The sequence below is a fragment of the Chlorocebus sabaeus genome, chromosome 9, assembly GCF_047675955.1.
Source record: "Chlorocebus sabaeus isolate Y175 chromosome 9, mChlSab1.0.hap1, whole genome shotgun sequence".
NCBI classification, from domain to species: domain Eukaryota; kingdom Metazoa; phylum Chordata; class Mammalia; order Primates; family Cercopithecidae; genus Chlorocebus; species Chlorocebus sabaeus.
Window position 1 is genome coordinate 126663078 of NC_132912.1, and position 19695 is coordinate 126682772.

The 19695-nt window shown below is 50.9% G+C and overlaps 1 protein-coding gene across 4 annotated transcripts in view; it reads right to left on the reverse strand.

Moving 5' to 3' along the window:
- CHST15 (carbohydrate sulfotransferase 15) overlaps positions 1–16249 on the reverse strand; it is an 84284-nt gene extending 68035 nt beyond the window's left edge. The window contains exon 1 of one of the 4 annotated variants that reach the window (XM_007964330.3): positions 16067–16249. The gene's annotated coding sequence lies outside the window, so the exon portion shown is untranslated. Of the gene's footprint in view, positions 1–14936; positions 15056–15420; positions 15758–15806; positions 16016–16066 lie in introns of those variants that run through there. The other 3 variants (XM_007964332.3, XM_073019435.1, XM_007964329.3) reach the window with 3 other exon arrangements.
- Between the last annotated feature and the right edge of the window lie 3446 nt (positions 16250–19695).

A 19695-nucleotide genomic window follows, 5' to 3' on the forward strand; every position in this document is an offset into this window, starting at 1 on the left:
GGATAGTAAAAGCTGCTTCCATGAGCCTGTTTATCATGTCTCATCTCGAACGGTATGTTCTCTAATGCAGCTCTGCCTGATGATTTAAAAATATGGAACCCTTTAATTCATCATGCTAATGTGATTACACATTCATCCCCACAGTCCAGGCCATCCCTGAGGCACTCAAGCGGAGAACTTGTCTGTGAAATTTACGAGCCGAGGCTTACACTCTTTCAGCCCCTTTAAATGGGAAAATCTTTACCTTAGTTGAGTGATGTGCTCTGTCCACCACCTAAAGAGAAAATTAAGCCCTTCAAGCAGTGCCCTGCTCTGTTAGTTTCTGCAACTCATCCCCAAGCCTGCGCAGTTTAAACACCATTTACAAACAAGCTTAATTTTAACCTTCCTTTGTGGAGAATGCAAAATCAATTAAGTATATACTGATAATGCCCTCGCATCTCATTCCGGTGGCATCTCACAATTAATGCTGCCCATGAGGCCGAGTGTGAGCAGCTCACGCAGTCCTCTGGTTATTACGAGCATCACTCGGCTCCGGAGTTGAGCGCAGAGGGAGGCAGGCACAGCTCGCTACATGTAGACTCTGCCTCTTTGTAAAAGCAGCTTGTAGATGGTTTAACTAAAATACACCGGAGCATAATTCAATTGGAATTGAGGCTCCCATCAAACCAAACTAGGCTGCAGAAATTTTACCAACCTTAAAAGCACCTACAAGGGGCAAGGTACAAATTTCGTTTGGATGTTGCTTGGGTGTTTCTTGCTCTACAGGTAGAATTGTTTTCACCACTAAAACCAACTGCACTCAGAAATGGAAGGGACACGGCAGATCTCACATAAGCCTCTTGCACTGCAGGTAAAGAAACAGAGACTCAGAGAAGTCAGGACAACCCCAGCGCACAGAGCAGTCACTGTGCAGGCCTGAGCCAAGGAGGGAGCCCCGCAAGGTAAGAATAAGCAGTCTCTGACTTCACACTGCCTATATTTCAGGCCCAACTCTACCATCCAGCTGCAGGAATGTGGGCAGGGTGAACTCCTCTGAACTCAGTTCTTACATCTGTAAAATGGGGATGTTAACTGTATCTACCTCAAAGGTTGCTGAGTGTGTAAAATGAAATAAAGTAGATAAAGCCTAAAGCATACTAAGTACTCAATCCAGCTTGGTTTCCATTATCAGAACTGCAGCTCCCCTGGTCTGTCCTATGAACCAAACTACTGTCTAAGGTTCTTTATCTCTGAGAATCTCTGAGATCTGCGGAAGAAGTTTACCTGTGTGCACGCATCAGAGACAATGCACCCACAGAGCACCATGTGGACCCGTGGAACCTGTGAAATTCATCCTCCAGTATTTGTTGAACTTATGGAAATGAATTTTAATTGATTGTCAATTGGAAGGGATTGAAACATCCTCTAAAAGACAAACAGCAATGCTAAAGCTTATGAAATTCTAAAACGCTTCTAAAACGCTATAGATCCCTAGATTTAACAAGAAGAATAAGGTCTTCAGCTCAGTTAATGGTATTTTACCAGTGTCAATTTCCTGGCTTTGATCATGTCTGAGGGTTGCATAAGATGTTCTCCCTGTGGGAAGCTGGGTGAAGGGTACACAGGGACTCTACTATTTTTGCAACTTCTTGTGAGTCTGAAATTATTTCAAAATAAGGAGTTAAAATAAAAGTATGAGGCAGCATATAGGAGTGACAAGAGATTATGGGGACTCTGAGCAAGCGTTCAGCATGTCAATACAGCCACAGCTTCCTGGTGTGGCCTCACATGACTTGGGAAGAGATGCTGAATGAACAACTGGAATGATTCTAAACCAAACTACTCAGAAAAAAATATTTCTTTTATCTTTCCATTTATTAAAATGCAAAGAAATTTATGTTTTGTTCACCATTTAAAAAATTAGTCAACAACATAAAACGGAGATGTATATTACTGCCACAACTACTGATACATATTTATTGGGAAAACTTTGCAATGTGACAAAGGATCACTCTTAAGGATGTCTGGGAAGACCAGAAAGAGATTTCAAGTTTATGAAAACAACTGATAGACACAATCTCTTGACGCCCTACTGTGTGTCAGGTTGACCAGCTGGTGCCTTGGGTGTGGTTTCCACAAGAAAGCCTGGCATTAACACGTCATTAACAAGAACGGACTCCATGTGGTATGGAGCAGTTCAGGAGTGGACAAGGTTCAGAGTGTCCTGATGGAGGACCTGGGAGGCCAGAGTGCTGCCCCATGGAGACCACGGTTACTCAGGTTAACAGCAGGACCTGGGATGAAGAGGCAGCCTGGGGTCCACTCCTTCACAGGTAGGGAGGTGGCTGTAACAAGAGGACAACTAACAGCAGGACCCTCGAGAAACTGAGGTTCTTACTGACGAGGGTACAGAAACAGCTGGAGGCAGCACCAGGAGGGAGGAAGAACTGCCTGAGAGGGCCCAAGTCCTGAGCAAGGGCCGGGTCTCTGTTACAGCCAGGGCCGGAAAGCAATGCTTAAAGAAGAGGCCAAACCAGCAAACAGTTTTCCATGCCTCATCCCCCTCCAAAGGATTCCTGCTCCAGGACCTAGGCTGCATGGAACTGTCCCCAAATTCAAGTTAACGGCCTGTGTTCACCTTTGGGAATTCGCAGTCCTATTTCAGTCTTGTTTTTATGAGTGTGGTTTCAGCTGCCCACCCCAGGATGTCCCCCCTCAAGCATGTGCTTACATAAAAATAACTCTGCCTCCCCAGCCAAGCCCTAAGTGAGAGGACAGGGACGTTGGGGTTTTGCTTTGTTTTTTGCTAGCCCTGTTTTCTGAAACTGCAGCAGCTGCAGGCCAGCGAGCATCAGACAGGTGTTCTTTACCCAGAGATGGGACAGGGTGAAGGCAGAGCGGCAAATGTCAGTGCAGAGGATGCAGAAGAGAAGAAAATCAAGCCAGGCGGCCAACAAATGAAGTCTCTTTCTCCCGAGCATAACTGAATCCCATCCCATCAACAGGCTCTCCCCTTGGGGTTCTGGCACTGACTGTTCCCTCCTTCCAAGCATCAGACAGCAGCACCCTCAGACCATTCAAGAATCAACTGAGATGTCACCTCCGTGAAAAGGCCTTCCTCGCCCACCAGCCAGTCACTCCAGCACATGGCCTTTATGCCTGTCTGTTCTCTTATATTTGCGACCTTGTCTGCTGCCTGTCTCTCTCCATGAGAATATGCCCTCTGTAAGCGCTGGGACCCTGTGTGTCTAACTCATGGCTAGATCCCCAGCTCCTAGGACAGCATGTGGTACACAGCAGGGCCTCAATAAAGATTTCTTTTCACTGGAGGGTGACTCTCAAGAGGATGTGCAGAGCTTGAGTCAGAAGAGTTGAAGACATCAAAGGGCCAGGCTCCCACATATTCTTCTTGATCAAAGCTGAAGGACTGGGGCAAGTCACTGACTTCTGCAGGCCTCCATTTCCCCAGCTATAAACAGACGATCTGAAAGACGCTCACCATCCCCGCACTACGGGTCAACGTTTCCAATTATTCACTGTACTCCTGCCTGTTTTCCTTTCACCCATCTGTCTGTCCATCCGTCCAATCATTCTTTCCCATGGACTAGGCCCGGGGGATGCCACCTTGAATAAGACACATTTCCTGTTCTGAAGGGACAGATAACCTTCCAGTGGCAGAAACAGAAAGGAGGCAATTCTGCACTGACCAGCTATGGGTCAAAGGAGACTCCTGGGCCTCCAGCCCAGGCTACTGTGGGGATGAGAATGGGGTCCTTCCCCAAGAGAAAAACAGATCTAAAATTCCACCACTGCTCCTGAGTGATGAACAGTGTGTGTTACTTCTAACCAGGGAATCTGAACATGAAACTCAAAGACAGCCACAAAGTCTCATCACAGATTGAGGACAAATGAGGCTAATTCCTGAGACCACTGTGCTAATTATCTGTCCCTTATCTTTGCCACAGGAGAACTGGAAATTCTCATTAGAAGAATGATTACAATCACTGCTAAGTTCCATCAGTGTTTCTTAGCTAAAGAGCTTAACAAATGCAGGTCCATGCATGCACACACATACACGCATGCACACACACACATGCCCAGCATCCATCCCCGGAGATTTGATGCAACAGAGCTGATGTAGGACCAAAGGATATGCATTTCTTTCAATAAGCTCCGTGGAGGGTTGCAAAGCGGCGCCCCTGATTTACAGCCACTGAGTTTCTGCCAAGTTTACTTCTTATTACAGCTGTAAAGGTGTGTTAGAATGTCAATGATAACGACGAGAATTATATCCATGAGGATTTTAACGGAAGAACTTTCCTAAGCACAGAGAACACTCCAGCCACAAAACACTTTTATCCACCTCATCAGAGCTACATGGTACCTGGAAACATAAATGCTGGAAGGACCAGCCTGAGGACACAGCAGCCCCTGGGACCACACCCCCAGGCCATGCAAGAAACCTGGCCTAGGGAGATCTCCCAACCTGGCCTCTACATATTTCTTTCAATGCTTTCACCCAGTGTACTACTGAAAAAACAACTTCCTAATGTATCCTGGAGTCACCATCACAGCCCCTTGCTTATGGGCTTGGCCAGATCAGATAAAATTTCATTCTCTGAATTGGTTCCTAATTTAATTATTCCCCGGATCAGCAGCCGGGCCTCCCATCACTGCAGGGGAGAAAGAACTAGAAAGACGCTGGCGCCACAAGTTGTAGTTCTTATTTGGCCACTGGTGGATGGGGAGATGTTCTGGGCCTTGGACATCAGATGCACATCGGATGGACAGAGAGATGGGTGAAAGGAAAACAGGCAAGAGTCCACTGGATAACTGAAAACCTTGACCAATAGTCACATAAAAGAGGGCAAGCTAACCACCATCTGTTCACCCAGCCCACCTTCATCTGCTGCCCCAGGCCAGTCAAGAAGGCAACTTGGGGTTTTAGTAAGAGTTTAGGGAGAACATTTGGAGTAATTGGATTGTCACTCCAAAAACCTGGATTCAATCCTGTCTCTTTATGTGTGGCTTCTCTGGCCCTCAGTTTCCCCATATATAAAAAGGGGCGGAACCGTGTTTGCCCAAAGGCCTTTCCAGCTCCAGGATTCAGACAATTCAGTATCTCAGCCAGGATCACTGACAGAGGGATCAGGATCCCATCTAAGAACAAATCCTTTTCTAGGGTCAAGGAAAGAGCATCATTTTTTTAAAAATGAATCTTATTATTAGAAGAAAGTGAAAACATCTCATAAAACATAACCCTAGAAATGGAAACACATGTCCACACCCAAAGAAGCTTGTACACAAATGTTTGTGGCCGCCTCATTCATAACAGCCAAAGGTGGAGACAATCCAAGTGTCTGTCAATGGACAAATGGATCCATGAAACTGTGGGCTATCCATACAATGGAATATTATTCAGCCATGAAAAGGAATGAAGTGCTGACGCATGCCACAGCATGGATGGACCATGAAAGTTCAGCGTACAAGAAGCCAGTCACGAAAGACCTCATTCTATGTGATTCTGCTCATACAAAAGTCCACAATAGAGGAATTGGAATGGACAGAGACAGGAAGTAGATTTGTGGTTGCTCAGGGCTGAAAGGTACATGTTGGGGAGTGGGGAGATAAAGGAGTGATAGCTAAAGAGTACAAGATTTCTTTTTGAGATAAAAAAGTTCTCAAATTAGCTGTGGTAGTGGTTGCACATATCTGTCAATATACTAAAAAACGTGGAATTGTTTACTTTGGGTAAATTGTATGGTGTGTGAATTATATTTCAATAAAGCTGTTAAAGAAGAATAGATTGAACAGGATTTTCAAAAGTCTGTTTTATGACTTTTTTTAAATAAATCAGTTGAGAACTTTGAAAGACACACAGGCCCACCCTTCAACGCTTCTGCAGCTTCCTAAGTGATCCAACGGGTGATTTCCAGTGAGCAAGTCTTCTCACCCTTCCATAAACCAAAAAAACTGCTGACTCAAAAGTGGGCAGGCCTGCATTTTTTCTATTGACTTGTTTCCATTTTTATGGCCAAAAGCAAATTTATTTTCTACCACTCAAATGGCAACTGAAGCTTCATCTTCTTTTCAATACATCATTTTTCTTCTCTGAGCCAAATTTTATACAATGCAAAAGATCCCTGGATTTTCAATTGTCAATAGGTGAGCAAATGATTTTTTTCTTTTTTTTTTTTTTCTTTTTTTGCCTGGAAGATGTTTCTGAGGAGGAGCTCACAGTTACCCAGCTCCCACTCTTCTCTTCTGTACATCTCCTCATATCTAATTTCTCATAGAAACTGCTATCAAGTGGGTATAAATAGCTTTTCAAAGTTAAGACGACACAAAATGTCAGGCTTATACTGTTCTCATTAGTCGGAGCGTGCTTTCTTCCCCCTCATTTATTCCCACTGATAACTTTCTTAGGCAAGTTCAGCGTGTCCTAAAAGCAGCTATTTCCTCTGACTTTCACTATAATGACTTGGATCACTGACCTGATGCGGCATGGCACTCAGCCTTTCTGGAACATATTTTCTTCATTAAAAACTGTGGCGGATGATGAGAGAGGATCGCGCCACCGTGGGTCAGGCTGGAGATAACCACAGGCAAGGAAGTGGTAAGCCTTCGCAGTTCAGCTCACCCAGGGCTTGGAGGAAGATGATCCTCCCCAAGGCTCACAGTTTCTAAGCCCACACAATGTTTCAGTTGGGGTCACCAGGCAGAAAGATGTCAGACACTCTGAGGCTCAGGAGGCTGCACCTTTGCAAGGCAGAGCTAGGGAAGGAAAGATGGAAGGGTCCCTGCTGCCCCAAGGAGTCCCGTCCTGAGGCATCAGTGTTCAGTGGGACGGAGGAGGAGCTGACCCTCCCAAGGGCGGGGCCACGCACTGGCTAGGAAGCAAGGACAAAGGAGACCCTTGGTACCTGCCTCTCGGGGAGTCACAGCTGAGGGCCCAGGACCCTCCTGGCTATCTTCTTATCTGCCCTTCATCCTGTGATGAGACAAGAGGGAGGTTGCCAGTTGGGTGCCCACCCGCATTCAGACCTCCTTTCCAGGCGAGCTGACCTCCACGGCCCAGCCTTCTCCGTTAGAGCCTCTGGGCCAGAAGGTGTTCATCAAAGGCTGCCCAGAGAGCCTTAGAAATAAGCTCCCCCATACCAGGGACAAATGGCCTGCCAGGCTTCTGCTGCTCCACCAAGCCCCCCACTACCAAGCACAGGCCAAGGCCAGACCAGAGATGGCATCACACCCACAGTCAGGGATTAACAAAATCATCTGGGTTGTCCTTCATAGAAAAATTCAATCTAAACAGCCCCCAGGAATGCAGTGGAGGAAGATACCACACAGAGGCCCTCACAGTTCCCCTCTGAACTGGACATGAGAACTTCCTGCTCCCTCCACCAGACCACAGAAAGGGCACTAAAACTCCCGAACATCTGCCTAGAGCAACAGCAACTCCGAAGTCAAGCGTCTGGTTACGTGACACAGAGGTCAGCCAGCTGCAGCCAAATCCCCACCTGGATGTCCAGGAAACCGAGGACAGAGAAGCCAGGCCCCTGATGACCCACAAGATCTCAGTCAAAACTCCTCCACCCCATAGCCCTGGGCCGCTGCAGCTACCAGGCAGAACCATCAGAAGTGCATGGAGAGAAACGCAAGCCTTCGGCCCACACTCCCCGGGACAACCCTGCTTTCTTGTAATCCTGGCGGTCCGTTCCGTGCATGAAGCAAACAGGATTTGGTGTGTACATTTGGAAGACTCTTTACATATACAGGTTCACAAAGCAGAGAAAATTAATCCTCAGTAGACCCATAGTCTGATTTGGGGTTTGGAAATTATAGTCCCTAAAAATACACACCAGGACATACTTTATATTTTTAATGCAAATATTTACATTCCAAACAAAGGAGCATGGAACTTGAAGCCGAGCTATTTATACCAGCTATAAGAAACACGAGCAGCCTCCACATTTCTCGCCTGAGTAGATGGCTCCGCTTATATTCCTGAAACAACAACCAAATTTCCATAACATTTTCCCCTAAGGCTCTCAAGACACAAAAAACTGTGGTTACTACATTTTAATAGCCCCAAAACCTAATGCCAGGAAGTCCAAGGTTATTCCATTAGGCTCTCGACTCCTTGGGAAATTGAGTGACAAGTGTGAGCTCTCCTGTGCCACACTATCAAACTTAGGGTTCACATAAAATCTCCAGGATAAACTAGCCTTTGGAAAAATCATTTTTAATTGATGCGTTAATGCAACACGTGGCAGTCACTGGCCACTAAGTGAGAGTCCAGCTACACAGATGTGCCGTGAGTCCCAGACACCCTCCTTCTGAAGAGTCTCGTCAGGCTGGGAGAGCAGACTCCACCTGGGAAACTGGAGCCCAGCACAGTGTGGAAGAGGGTCAAGGTTGAGAAATACAATAGAGGAAAACTGCAGAAGCTCAGAGGAGGAAGGCTCCACCTGGATGCGGGAGGGAGGTACGGGGAAGAGATGGCAAGAATGGCAGGCAACTGCTTCCTGAAGGCAGTGGGGGTGGGAGGGCTCAATGATGAAGTAGGCAGATGTGGGAGCTCCCCCTCTCCAGTGGCTGGAGGACCCAAATGCAGCCAAGTCCAGGCCCGGCTGGCCAGAGAGACAGAGCCAGGTCTGGTAGAAGCAGAGGCCCTTTGGGGGCCTGGGACCAAGAGAGAGGAGGCAGAGAAGCTTCTCCAAGCCCAGGCTAGGAGTCAATCACTATCTCAGCTCCCTGTGAATTGCGTTCAAGTTAGAATGCGACCTTGAGATCCATGGCTCACCATTATCTCAATCATGCTCTGCCAACAAGTAGGAAAGAGATGTTCTTGAATTTAAAGCCAGATTATTTCCTGGAGCAGACAACAACACCGACTTGACACACTGCGGCCACCTCTACCAAGTACGTACCTAACAGATGCCATTGACCACCCTCCCACTGTGGGCCAGGCACGCAGCCCAGCATGTCATATTCCTTGCCACGGGGCGACTCTTCTCCACCACTCCAGATGTTTCCTTCCATGAGGAGGACGCTCCCTCTGTGTAACTTTCCTGTTGTCTATACCAGGAATATGGAAGGAGGGCCTGGACGTGACAGCCCAGCCCTGCCTTTCCCCATGGCAAGGAGGCCCTTCACCCTGCTGGGAGAGGCTTCTCCAGCTCCACAGGCGATGGGGTGGGCAGGTCTGCCTGACTGCCCCAGTTCTCCACTTCTTTGCCCACTGGTTCAGCCACATTCTCCAACAACAGCTGCAGTTGGGATGGCCGTCGCATGCGGATTTCCACCTGCCTTCCTCCTCCTGTATCTCTCCATAGGTTTAGACCTTGCCCAGAAAAGAGTGGTTCCACGTGGGGAGCTCCCCTGAACCCTAAATTGTACTCTTTCAAATAATCAAGCCATCTAACCAGGTAGAGATCATTAACCCCATTTTACAGATGAGGAAACCGAGATGCAAGGTAAGCCACTTGACCAGAGTCACAGGAATGGGACGAAGCAGTACTGCATGAACTTGAATTTGAGTCCGCGTGGATCCCAGGCTCAACCCACTACCTGCCCTGCCCCACCCAGTGCCTATGGCATCTAACACTTGTGCTAAAAGAGCATCCTTGTCATGGGGACCAAACATTTGGCTGACAAGAAACGTGAAGGTACAGGTGAACTTACCGCCATCAGCATGAGTGAGCTGCCAGGGCTTACAAAAGGGAACACAGCTGCCCAGACCACTTTCATGGAAGGGTAAAATAATACATCTTACACCTCTCTTGACCTCTTAGACTCTGAAATGCAGGCTCTGGCCTCCTAGCAAAAGTGCCATGGGCCCAGTCCCTCGGGACAGCTACCTACAGGGACACAGAAGAGCAAAAGCAGGACAGAACCTCCCTAAGATAGATCCAGGGCCACCCTAGGAGGGATGGCATTGCCACTTCTCCTTGTATGCCCTCCCCCTTGGTGGCCACACCACTATCTTTTTGACCACAGGGAGCAAAAGGGTCTGGCAGGGGCGTATTCCATTTCAAGAGAAAATGCTAAGCCACCAAGTTCCAGCCTATTGTCAGAAAAACATAATTGTGCCTGGCCTGTATCTAATTATTTGCCCATGTTGGGGTATTTTCCAGGCACCTGGGTGCCTGGGCTCTCTGTTTCAATATTTTTACCACAAATGCAATTCTGGAAAGTGTCCAAGTTTCCATTATAATGATACCCTCTGCTTTTGAGGATCTGCCAGCCTTACTTTCTTCAGAGATCTAAAAGGCCTGGGCCATGATGAGTTCTAGAAATGTAAAATAGGCATCAGGGAGAGCCTGCTGAAGCCAGGAGGCCCCCCTCAGACCCCCTCTGGGCTCTTTTAAGCTGGGAGTGGGGTGAGATGTAACATTCAAGTGAGCTACACCAGCACAGTTCCACCTAGAGCCGCGCAGTCTCCTCTCTCTGGTTAATTGCGTCAAATATGGGCACAGCCGAGCTGCTCCACAGCCTGGCTGCAAGGTCAGCTGAAGGGTCTTGAAGGGTAGCTGTTTACCAGTGTTCTCCTCGCACAGATGAGGAGACAGAGTCCAGAGAATGAAGCCACCACCCTAAGGAAACCTAGCTGGAGCCAAGGCTTGCAGGGGCTCCTGCCTATACCCTTTGAGGTAGAATATACTGGAATCAAATATGGAGACATGCATGGTTAGGAGCTCCAGGGCTAAAGAATACCACTCAAGCCAGTGCTTACTGAGCACTTACTGGATGCCAGGCACTGTGTCAAGCACTGGCAGGTATTAACTCTTTGAAAAGACACCCGTCCTCAGGCCAGGGCCGAAGTCTTCCCTGAACACTCCAATCTCAAAGTCGTTACCCCGGGCTCCCGCTGCACTTTGCCAAGCCCCGTAAGGTGCCTGTCAACGGCGTTACGTAACTCTGACTTGCACAAGCTCCACCTCGCTCACCGATCTGAGTGCTGTGCTCTGTGCTGAGCACCGACTCTCTGCTCCCATGCACCTGGCCCAGGGCTGCAGGGCAGAAACGCCGCAAGTCCTGCTGCAGAGGGTCTCCTTTCCTCCCCACCCCTTTGGAAATCAGCAAAGATGAGAAACTGCTTCCCACTTGCCACCTCCCCGCAACTTAACCACTTGCTGATTCACGCCGCCTCCTCCTTCTGGAGCCACAGTTGCTCTTCTCCCCTCACCCCCTTATTTCCCTCCTGCCTCCACTGTCATTCCCAATCCCTCCTCCTGCACATCCGGATGGCTGAGAGCTTGGTGTGTGTCATCTCCAACAGCCTCCCAGCCCTCTAAAGGACACAAAGGGATACACCTGTGTGACCTGCCTAGCAGAGGGCCAGCATCAAACCTGTAGGGACACAGCACGTGATAGCTCTTGCAATGAACTGTCTTCCCATACTTACAATTAAAAAAATCTATATTGGCCCAAATGGACACAAAACCTTTCTCCTTCTTCCTGAACACTCCTAATTAGACACCTAGACTGGACACACTAATTAGATAACTGTTCCCTTTATGCTCCATCTCCTGCTGTGGAGACACAGGTCTACACATAAATCATTTTGTCCCAGTGCTGTATTTGAAAGGAGAAACCATCTCAGTAAAGAAATCAGACCCTCATACTGAAAGCCAATAAAGAAATGCCTTGTGCGGTGGAAACACTCAGACTCCCAACACTTAGCCAGCTAAGTGCAAACATGATCTCCTCATTCACAGCACAGGAACACAGTGACCCTTTGAAGTAACTTCATCTCATACCTGAGCGTCCCCTTTACAGACCAGAAGGGGAGGGAAGCTGCATGATTCTCACCAGTGACTGAGTCACTTCCAAATCACAAGCTGCTAAAGAGACGTCCGCTGGCTGATTGCTCAGATCAATGACACTCCCAAGTCAGCTACCACTTTTAAAAACAGTCTCTGCTTTTAGAATTTAGACGACTCCTCTTTCATACAAATGCGCTCCAAACAGCATCTCTGCAATCCTGGGCCTGCTGAGGCTCCAGGAAGGGGGACAGTGCCTGAATGTGTAGATGGGGAAAATGAGAGCTGCCAATTACAGGGAATGTCCACTCCTCTGGGAGTTTCTAAGAGGCCTCAGCCCAGCACAGCAGAGATGAAGGAGCTGGCCAAGAGCTGGAGATCAGAGACCCCCTGACTTCCCACTTACTGGCTATGTGACCTTGGGCAAGTCACTCCCAACTTAACCTCATACCTGAGCATGCCCTGCTCACGGGGTGGGTGACTCCCACCCACTGCTCTGAAACTCAATGTCCACACCTGGAAAAGGAGGCTCCTCACACTCCCCCGAGTCCACCCTCCACTCCCCCACTCCTGCTCCCAAGCCTTGCTTTGCATCACTGCCCTTCCGGGCTCTTTCGGCAGCTTCTAGACCATTTGTCTGTCTACACAGCCAATTCCGCTTGTCCGCCTCCCATGAGGGCTGGGACCCTGTCTGTCCTATCCCCACCAAATCATCCCAGAGGCTCAACTGCAGGATCCATTTGGTGAAAGGAATTATGTGAAAAGGTTCACGCAGATGACTTTCCACATCATGGGAATTCATTCAACAGCTGCTGAATGAACGTATGGCACACGAGTACGTGAAGGAGCTCTGCCCGCCTCACCTCCAGCCTAGACCTGGCCACAAGCATGATGGGCAGCCGTCAGTTCTTAGTCTCTGGGCCCACGATGGGTGTGGCTCCTGTGCCCTGCTCTCTGATGCAGTGACACCCTTCCCAGTAGATAAGCACTGGGCCAGATGGCAAGCTTCAGACCTCCTGGAAGGGCACTCACCCCGAACCCTCTACCATACTTCTGGAATTTGAGCCCACATTTAAATACCCAGGCTGGAGAATCCTCTCAAAAACTCACAAGACCTATCAACTCTGTATTCCCCCTAACTGGCCCAAACTGAGTCGAGGCTGTCCCCTGTAGTTGGGCATGTGCTTACCTGTTCAGGACAGCCCTGGGGTCTCTCTCTTCTCCCCAGCCCCCTCCACTAGCAGGGCACCTTCCAGCCAAACTCAAAAGGGCTTCGACCACCACAACCCAGCACTAATCTACAGCTTCCCCTACTGCAGACTCCTGGCGCCCAGCAAGTTAACTTGGAGTTTCTTTTCTGCTGTTTCTCAAGACGCCAAATAAGTAGAATCTGCTTCCCACTTTACCAACCTTTCCCCAAACACTTCTTCTTGACGCAGGAATTAATCTTCACTCTTCTAGGCATGTGAAAAATCAAATGCTTCTGACATCTCAGCTTTCCTGGCCAGGGGCAGCAGCAACCAGGGATGACAAAGGCATGGAAGGAAACTGCAGCCCTCACGGCAGCCACAGTGACCCCCGGCTGGGTCCCTGGCCAGGACAGTGGCTCAGACATGGCAAGCTTTGATCATCCAAGAAAAGCAAGACACACATGTGACCATTGTGGCCCAACCTGCCTGCCACCCCCCCAGACAATATCCTGGAGAATTACCCCTGCATGCTTCACCTACAAGCCAGCTCACTGCAATCATCCAGTGTCCAGAGGAGAGAGCCGCAGAGACAGGGCTGGACTTCTGCAGAGGGTCCCTGAGCTGGCTCTCCTGAGGAGCTGGACTTTGGAGGTAAGCCCAGACCTGCAGCTCCACCTCCAGCTCACCTATGTGCCCACAGGAAGGCCATGACAAGCCACTTTACCTCGCCAGCTCAGTGTGCCCATCCAGGAGGTAGCAAGAAAGAAAATCTTCTGACAGTTTCTCAGGAATTTGGGGAGAAAAATTTGTTTGGTAAAGACTACCTACTTAGAAGGCATTTTTATTCCTGTGCTACTTTGAATAAAATCATATATGATCTATGTATGTATTTATGTATCAATCAAGAGATCCTAGTTCAACATTCAGTTTGTAAAATTAGTAAGTGCCACGTTCTGGAAGGGAGGGTTCCTGATTTTGCAAGGTTGCGGGTGGTGGGAGGAGGAGCAGGAAAGCGGCGGATGGATAATGGTCCAGGAAGGTCCAAGGAGGGTCCAGGAGAAACGCTAGGCAAAACTCTAGGCCTCAGTTTACTTCAGGGCCCCTCAGGGGGGTGCAGATGCCCTCTGAGGCCTTTCTGCCCCAACACTGGGCGGCTACCCTAACCCACCGAGGCATCCCACAACACTGAGGAATTGCAGCTGATAAAGTGGGGCTGGGGGCACTGCCAGGGTGCCCAGAGGCAAGGTGAGTCCCTCTGCTCAGTCTCACTGACCGGCTTGTCACATCCCTCTGCAGGGCATCCCGGAGCCACGCTTCATTCCCGAGAACTCGTACCATTAACTTATCCAACATGAACAAGGCGAAGGCGCCCAGCTGTCACAGCGGCTCCGCGCACGCCGGCAGACGAAGAAGGGCCCCGGTCCCCAGGAGCTGGTCCCAGCCCCCAGCCTGGCAGCCTGCTTCGCGGACTTCCCTACACCCGGCGCGGACCTCCAGCCGCCAGCAGCAGGCAACCTAGCCCCAGCCTTCCTCGCCTATACCCGCTGTCCCAGCCGCGCTGGCCAGCCCCGGGCGCAGGGCGGGCAGGCAACGTGGGCACCGGGACCGCGACGGGGCAGTCAAGCAGCTGTGCCCAGGACCCGGGCGGCTCCGAAGCCTCAACACGTACACACTCGAGCGCACGCCGGCCAATCGGTTGCCTGGAGGAGTCGGGAAGGCGCTTCCACGGCTCTTCATTCATTCATTCTCCCAAAGGCAAGGTTCCCTTCGCCCTGGCGCCTCCATCCTGCCATCCCAAGGGGCCAATTGCGCCACAGCCCGCCACCCAGCCACCCACAGCCACCGCGTCCTATCCCCCGGCACACACAACCCAAGAGACTCGCATTTCATCTCCACTGCCAGAGTCGCCTCCGCGCCCGGGCCGCTGCCACCTGGCGCCCCAGCTTCGCCGCTCCGCAGCCCTGGATCCCCGCCTCCGGGCCCACCGCGCGGCTCAGACCTGCCTCGCTCGGGTCGCCGCACCCAGGCTGGCCAGGGACGCCGCCGCCACTGCTGGGAAGCGCCGGCAACTCCCGAGTCACGCCGCCTCCCGAGACGCGGCGGGGCGCAGGGAGGGGACAGCAGTGGGGGCGGGGCGGGGAGGAGGAAGAAGGAGGGGGCGGGGAGCAAAAGTTCACACCGCTCGGGGCTCAGCCGCGCCCCCATCTCTTCCCAGGCCCGCCCCCGCCTTCTCCCTCCCTGAACCGGGTCCCACGGGCGTAGGCGCCGGAGAGCTCTGGCCTCGCAGCCCGGAACGGCCGCAAGGCTAGAGCCGGGGTTCTGGAAGCGTATCCAAGCTGGAGACCGGGGAGAGAGTGGCTGATGCCCGCTTACCTCCCCCGGGCCGCGCCTGGAAACTTCCCCAAAGTGCGATAGGGGTGTGGGGGCGGAGCGCAAGGCAGAGGGGAATCCCCGACCCCTACCACCAAACGACGCGCGCTCACACAGCGAAAGCACTGGTCTGTCCGTCGGTCGGTCCCCCGCCTGCGGCTCCCAGAGCTGGGCGGTGCAGGGGCACCCAGATTCCGACTACTGGGCTCCTTCTCCCGGATAGCCCGCCCGTGCGTTCCCCGCGGCGTGCGCCCCCCGCCGGCCTCCGGCAATCCACGGCGCCACCACGCCACTGCTCGGTCCCCTGTCCCCTCGCTCCGACCGCGTCCTCCCTGCGAGGGAAGGGGCGTGCGTCGCCGCTGGGCAACCCTTCCCGCGGGGTCCTCAAGCGCGCAGGGCTCCGGAGCGCCGCCAGGACCAATGGCGAAGGGACACCTCCCGCTGGGGATCTCTGAAGCATCGGGGAGGCCGAGTCGAGGGGCGCGGGGCCCAAACCTACCTCGGCTCGTCTCGCTCGCTCGCAAGTTCATTGTCTGCCTGGGCCGCCGCGGCCACCACCACCGCCGCGCCGTGAGCGCCACGGGGAGTGAGGCTGCGCGCAGCCTCCGCAGGTCCGGACTCCCTACGCCCAGCCCCGGCCGCTGCCGGCGCTGCCTGGCCAGAACCCGCGGAGGGGCGCCGGAGCCCCGAGCCCAGAGCCAGACCTCCTACCGCCGCTCCTCGCCGCCCCCACCTCGGCATCTGGCGCCTAACTTGTACCTGAGAAGCCTGAGTCCAGCCCGGGAGCCTCTGCGGCTCCGGCTCCGCGGGAGCGCGCTCAGCTCCCGAGCCTCTAGCCCAGCATCCAGGGCGCGTCAACCTGACTCCCCGAGCGCAGGGAGGAAAAGTTTGGGAGTGACGTGCAGACGGCGAATGAAGCATCCAAAGAGAACCCTCCCTCCGCCCCATGTCGCGCTGACACACATCAGCTCGAGTCTGGAATGCGAGATCAAGGCGTGTGCGCCGAGCGGTGGGTTTGGCCCCCGCCCCCTCCCCCTCCGAGTCAACACTGCTTGTGTGTTGCAGTGATTCCAAATAAAAGCACATCGAAACCCCTGAAGTCTGACAGTGACACCTTGCCAGAGGCTTTTTTTTTTTTTTTTTTTTTTTTTAAGACGGAGTTTCGCTCTTGTTGCCCAGGCTGGAATGCAATGGCGCGATCTCGGCTCACTGCAACTTCCGCCTCCCGGGTTCAAGCGATTCTCCTGCCTCAGCATCCCGAGTAGCCGGGATTACAGGCGTGCACCACCACGCCCGGCTAATCTTGTATTTTTAGTACAGACGGGTTTCTCCATGTTGGTCAGGCTGGTCTCGAACTCCCCACCTCAGATGATCCGCCCGCCTACGCCACCCGAAGTGCTGGGATTACAGGCGTGAGCCACCGCGCCCGGCCGCCAGACATCTTTAAGGAACCTGGCGGTCTGGAGCCAGCCCATACATTAATATTCAAGGCCACGGCGCTGGTGAGTTCGGCGCCCTCTGTTGTATTTGCATCCCGGGAAGGCTGGCCCGGCTCTTTGGCCCGGCGTGTTTGCTTCCGCCGGGAGGTAAAGCTCTGCAGGACCCCGAGCGCCACTGCCTGCTGCAGTGGCCTGGAGTCTGCCCCAGGGAACTACCTGGACAGCGCGAGGGGCAAGAAAGCGGCACCAGTGGCCAACTCCGCTGACTCTGGGCTGAAGATGTCATCAGTTAAAGAAAAGACACATGAAATTCTGGCAGATTCGCTCAGAGGGCCTTGCAGCACCAAGCTCAGCCTCTCAGGAAACTGAGGTCCAAGGGGCAAAAAGAATCTGCAGTTTTTTGCTGGCCTGTGTTCCCGTGGCCAGAGTCCAGCACCCTCTTCCTCTAAGCAACCAGCAGTTGAAATGAAAGTGCTCCGTTAACTATAGCCTGCATGCCACCGAAGGGTCATTCCTGACAGTGCCTTCTCCCCATTATCTCTTTATTGCTGGAGGCTTCATCTCACCCCCCTGAAGCTACAGTCCACCCTGAGGTCATAAACTTCTGCTCAGCATCCATGGCAACTAATTCAGAGGTCACCATCAGAGGATTATAACTGCAGATGGGAAACCGGGATGAGAGGGAAGTTCTTTAAAATGCTATCTTGTTTTCCTACAAATAATGCCTCTTACATAAAATCTGCAAAGAACCATGAATGCAGCAAAGAGACTTGCCTTAGAATATCAGACTAGATTGCTTTTTCCATATAGACTCCACTTGGTGATTTTTATTCTTTATTATTTTTTTAAACAAAAACCTATTTCTGAAAATACAATGAGCTGCTTTTTGCAGGGTTCACAATTCCCAATAGATGATGATGCCATTTTTCAAGGTCTCACACACGTTGTGGCTTTGGGGCTTATTTATTAGCTCCCAAGAAAAGCCTGCCTTTCAGTGAGGTTTATATACTCGAGTAATTGCATCAGGGGACACAGAGCAGGTTGCTGTTAAAGAGGGTTGGTTGTACATGCGTCTGCAAGGAAGGCCCTGGGCCAGGCAGCTGTCAGACCAGTGTGCAACGGGTTTAAACAAACACAGGGAAGGGTCTGTAGAAACAGCGAGGAGGAAATCCCCTTCTGTAAGGGTATGTGGAACATTATTCTAGGGCCACACATACTGCCGGGGAATAATAGCTTTCCTTTCCTCCCTCCAGGTAAACACATAACTCCGTTATGGAGATGGCACTGGGCCCACCCAGATCACCTTCAAATGTAGGTGTCAGAAACCACAGTTGACATGAAGCAAATTGTTTTTAAGTAAAAATCACGGTACCCGCTTTGATACGAATTCCACCAGGGACTTTCCAAAGGTGTTTATACACGTGCCTGAGATTAACTAGAGGGTGATTTTTTCCCTTTCAACCTTAATTTCAAAAAATTACCCAAGAATTGCACTTGGGCCTGTTATTGGAGAGAATTGAAAGAACACCCAAATGCCAGGTCCCTGTGGGTGGGTGGAAGGATAGACAAATAAACGTGTAACTGCAAGAGAGGTTGGTACCAACATGGTATTAGCAAGTTATGACTGAAAAAAATGCAGATACTGGCCAAGCACAGTGGCTCATGCCTGTAATCCTAGCACTTTGGGAGGCCGAGGAGGGCGGATCACTTGAGGTCAGGAGTTTGAGACAAGCCTGGCCAACATGGTGAAACCCCGTCTCCACTAAAAACACAAAAATTAGTGTGGTGGCACATGCCTGAAGATTGAAAGAGAATCGCTGGACCCTGGGAGGCAGAGTTGCAATGAGCCGAGATCACACCACTGCACTCCAGCCTGGGCGACAGAGTGAGACTCCCTCTCAAAAAGAAAAAAGAAAGAAAAATAAAATGCAGATACTTTCAGAAAATAAATCCCTGCTTCCCCTGTGTGCACTCTAGGCCCCCACAACTGTGGATTTAAATTGCCTGGGTTCACATCCTACTTCTGTCACCCACTAGCTGAGCAACCTGGGCAAGTCACTTCTTCCCATGCCTCGGTTTGAGGCTTCTGATAGCACCTACGAGTAGTTGACTGAGATGTTGATCCCAACTCTTCATTCTCCTGTGGTGGTTATTACACATATGCATCCTTGTCACAGCCTTCCAGTGTGGGGATTGCACTTCCCCATTCCTTGACTTTGGACTTGCTTTAGACAATGAGATAATGGGGAGTATACCTGGATCAGAGGCTGGAAGTGTGCTTGCAGGGCCAGACGTGCTTTCCTCTGTTCTGGTGGTCCACCATGAGAAGAACACGTTGCTGCCTCTTTCAGAGAGGCTTCAGAATGAACACACATGGAGGAAACCTGAACTTGACTGGCTGTCTGGAGCCATGTCACTCCACATACAGCAGGACTCAGAGCTGCTACAGGCAACCTACAGACATAAGAGCAAGGCAGGGAAAATGCTTATTGTTGCAAGCCACTGAATGTTGCAAATGTTTTGTTACACAGCATTGTTGTGGCTGTAGCTGGCTGATACATGGCCTCAGTGGCCTGGTGTCAAGACTGAAGACAAAGTATTTTAAAAATACTCAGCACAATTCCTGGGACACAGTAAGAGTTGAAAATCGTAGTTCTTATTAGTAATCATCATTATTGCAAGTAGTTTTATCCATGATAGTCACATAATTGAATGTTTGTTAACGTGCAATTGTGTAATAAATTGAATCCATGAATAAGTATAACTCGAATAAAGATTCTGTAAGCGATGCTACAAGGACACCAGCAAACTTGAATGTCAGGGACCTGCCACAATCCTTGAAATCACATTCACTTACTCATTCATTATTCACTCGTTCAGCAGACACTCTCTTAACACCTGCTGTGTGCCACTCACAGGGCTGAACGTTGGCACCACTGAGGTCACTAA